This window comes from Octodon degus, unplaced genomic scaffold (assembly GCF_000260255.1).
Source record: "Octodon degus isolate 3935 unplaced genomic scaffold, OctDeg1.0 scaffold00344, whole genome shotgun sequence".
Classification (NCBI taxonomy): domain Eukaryota; kingdom Metazoa; phylum Chordata; class Mammalia; order Rodentia; family Octodontidae; genus Octodon; species Octodon degus.
In genome coordinates this window covers 915,442-919,621 of record NW_004524920.1, presented here as the reverse complement: position 1 = coordinate 919,621, position 4,180 = coordinate 915,442, and the positions used below count along the sequence as shown (strand labels likewise).

The 4,180-nt window shown below is 39.4% G+C and overlaps 1 pseudogene; it reads left to right on the top strand.

Annotated features, from left to right (window-relative positions):
• The first annotated feature begins 2,540 nt into the window (after positions 1 to 2,540).
• LOC101583895 lies at positions 2,541 to 2,734 on the top strand (annotated as a pseudogene).
• The last annotated feature ends 1,446 nt before the right edge of the window (positions 2,735 to 4,180 follow it).

The window sequence follows — 4,180 nt, the reverse complement described above, 5'->3', positions numbered from 1 at the left end:
ACAAAGGGACTTCTGAGGAGGAAATGGTGATTGCAAACAAAGATGTCAAAATCTTCTCTGCAGATAGTGCTCATGTGGCCTAAGATATTCAGAGAAATAATGGAAAGGAGTAAAGCAGTAAGGTGAGCTTTCAGCGGTGACCCTGGCCTTCCGGCTCCTCCAAACCTTGAGGTCTCCTGTGCCTGAGAAGAGCCTTCACCTTCAAAATTCACCCATCCTTGTTCTCTATGGAAAGAGGATGGTGGCAGGAAAAGTCACCCATTATGTCTCTCTGTATTTGAAAACCACCATAGACTTGCTGTTTCATTCCATTCAGTGCCCAAGGTGGGTGTGGGAGAAAGGGGGAGAGAAAGGGAGAGAAGGAGAGACAGAGAGACAGAGACAGAGGGATGGAGAGACAACACACCCATGTGCCCTACCCTGTAGAATATATTCTCAGGAATCCCAATGGTGACCTGCAAAATAACTTCTGTGACATTTCCTTATGGTCACAAAAACCATACTGGCAGCTTCGCCTGAACTCAAACAAGAGTGTTTGTGTGTTTGAGCCTTCCAGATTTTTCCAGAGTATGACAAGCAGGGTCTGATCTGCACTAGTCACAATATTGAGATCTCTAGGACCCTCTGGCCCTCCTGGATTTTAGATACTAGATGAGTGTCTCTAGGAAAGTTCAGGTTTGCTGGGGATTTCTAACTCCATGCCTCTATGCTCTGCAGCCTGCGCTCTGACTTCCATAGTCATAGAAGTAGTATTGCTAAACTTTCCACCAGCCTGTTATTTACCATGTGGTTTTAAGTCCTTCTTGGTAATATCTGACACTCTGTTTTCATTGCTATTCAGTTGTATTTTAAAAAAAAGTACATACTTACCTATGAATACTTATGCACTTACTCTGAAATTATCTAAAATCTTGGTTCTTGTGTGACTTTGGTATGTTTCCTGAAATTATGCCTTTCATACTAATGGTTCTCAAATTTTCTTCCTCTACTTTCTCAAATCCCACCACCACCCAATACTAGGGAATACAGAGGCTCCCAATGGAGCTGTACCCCCACCTCTTTTTGCCTTTTTTGAGATAGAGGCACACTATGTCCTTAAGCGACCCAGGCTGAGATTAAACTTGAAATCCTCCTCCCCCAGCCTCCCACAGCGCTGGCATTATGTGTGTGCACCACCATGCCCAGTGATGTCATCCACATCTACCTATACTATGCCATAGAACACTTTTTAAATCTGTCCAGTGTGGTAAGCAATTGTACTGTTGGGCTCGTGTGGTAATTGAGCATTTGAAATATGAACGATGTAATGGAAAAACTGAACTTTTAATTTAGTGAAATTCAATTTTAAATGCCTGCCTGTACTTAGTGTCCATTTCAGACAACACCAGATTGTACAATCTTTGGTACTACAGGGCCCATTTCACCCTCTTGTCTAGCTGCCTGTCTCTACCCACCAACAAACCTAATTAGTTATCTTTATTTAATATCTCTTCTCCTTTCCTGTTGCTTCCTCACAGGCAACCATTTAGATATGACTCATGTGACTATTTTTAAAATACATTATTGAATTAAAATACATATTAGTGAATACATAAACCATAAATATACACAGCTCATTACATTATATCATAATGAACACACCCTATGACCTTCACTCGGGTCAAGTCTTCAGAGAGAGAGAATATTCCAACATTCCGGAAGTCCTTCGCACACACCTTCCCGGTCACTGTTTACGCTCTACTTCCCATAGGCAGCCATTATTTTGGCTTCTGATACCAGATTATTTTGCTGTTTTTTGAATTCTCTGTAAGCAAAAATATCTGTATTGTTTGGTGATTGGCTTCTTTCTATCAAGGGTATCCTTGTGCATGTAACTATGGTTTACTTGCACTGCTACTAAGTTGTATTTTAAAAACCACATACTCACCTATACATCCTTATGCATCCTACTCTTGATGGATACTCAGAATGCATCCATTTGGGCTAACGCATTCTGCTCCCGGCAAACATGTGTGCAATTTCTTCTGAGATATGTGAAGCTCCTAACTGAAGATTTGCCAGGTTTTGGGGGCCAGCTTTGGATGCTACCACTCATGCTTGAAGGCTAATGTACCAATTTACAATCCCACAATCAGTCTATGATCATCCTGGTTGCCTAACAACTGCGCTGTACTTCCAAAAGTACAGTGATTTAATTTGCACTTTCTTACTTAACAATGACATTGAACATATTTTCGTATTTTTGAACCATTTGAACATCTTTTTTGTGATTTGTGATTTTAGTAAGGTGGTGATTCAAGTTTTTTGCCTGTTTTTCAACTGAGTTGTCTTTCTGCTGTAGATCTCTGTGAATTCTTTACATGTGTATTCTGGATACAACTGTTTGTTGGTTACTTGTTCCATAAATATTTTCTCTCACTTTGTAACGTTTCTGTTCATATCTTTTTTCTTGAAAAGGATCTTGCTTTGCAGTTCTGGCCAGCCTTGTACTCACGTTGTAGCCTTGAGGCTGGTCTCAAAATCCTCCTGTCGCCTTTTGCCTCCTTGTACCTCTGGAAGCAACATGGGTCACCAGCAACTCTACTAGAGCCACCCGAGGAAATTTGGCCAGGGCTCCCACTCTTGCCACGTCTGCTCGAACTGACATGGTCTGATCCGGAAATACGGGCTGAACATGTGCCGCCAGTGTTTCCGTCAGTACATGAAGGACATCGGCTTCATCAAGTTGGACTAAATGATCTTCCTTTGCTGGATTATCCAGGCCATACAGATGCTCAATGAAAGAGACCATGAAAACTCTTTGTACATAAAATAAAAATTTTTTAAGATTAAAAAAAAAATCTCAACCTCCTGAGTGATAGGATTACAGGTGTGCACCACCACATCCAGTTCCAGGGCCAGCAGGCATAGCACATGGGGCTGGGGATCGAATTCTGGACCTTGCACTTGCCAGGTAGGTACTTATGCCTCTAAGCTATCTCCCCAGCCCCTGTTTGTATTTTTAATGATGGAAAAACTCAATTTTAATGTAGTCCATTTTTAGGAGTTGTGTTGCTTTTGTGGGTGGCTTCCTCTTATAGTCATGTTGAGTTTTCTAAGTCAAGAATATTGTGTTTTTCTTTTCATTTAGATTTTACTAGATTTATTTTACCAGTACTTTGAAATTTTTTAACATATAGCTTGCATATGTACTTTGTTAAACTCATACCCAACTATTTTCTTTTTCTTTGATGCCATTATAAGTGGTATTTTGCTTTCAATTTCAGACTATATGTTTTTCATTGTTAGTGAATAGAAATGCATTTTCTTTTTATGTATTGGTCTTACATTCTGCAAAGAAAGTTTCTGAGCTGGCAAGATGGCTCAGTAGAATAAGCACTTTCCTGGCAAGTGCAAGTATCTGAATTCAATCCACGATTCTGAGAAAAAAAAAAAGTTACTGAGCTTATTAGTTTAGGAATTTTTAGTAGGTTCCATGAGCTTTTTATGCAAGCATTGCATTGTCTAAAAATAGGACCAATTTTATTCCTTTGTAGTCAATATATTTATTTCTTGCTTCAGCCTTGTTGAGTTGCCTAGAAATTCTAGCATTCTGTTAAACAAAGTGGTAAGAGTGAACATCTCCCTTTATTTCCAGACTAGAAAACATTAACTCTTTCACTACTGAGTATAATATTAGCTGTAGTTTTAGAAGGTGTTGTTTTACTAGATTATTTCTAGTTTGTTGAATTTTATCATAAGTAAGTGTTGAATATTGCCAAATTATTATCCTGTGTCATATAAATTTTCTTTAGCCTGAGGTCATAGTAGATTACATTGATTTATTTTTTTAAATAGTGAGCCAGTCTTTTATATGTCTCACTTGGCTATGGCATATAATTCTTTCTGCACCTGGCTAGATTTCAATTCTCTCTCTCTCTCTCTCTCTCTCTCTCTCTCTCTCTCTCTCTCTCTCTCTCTGGCATTGGGGATTGGATGCACACAAAGCCTTGGGTGGGCAAGCACCCTATTGCCAAGCTACATCTTTTATTTTTCAAAAAATAATGACTTTTGGGCCGGGGAGATGACTCAGTAGAATAAGCACTTCCCTGGCAAGTGCAAGGGCCTGAGTTCAATCCCCGGTTCCACACACACACACACACAAAAATAATAATTAATAATACTCTAATAATCAGCACAT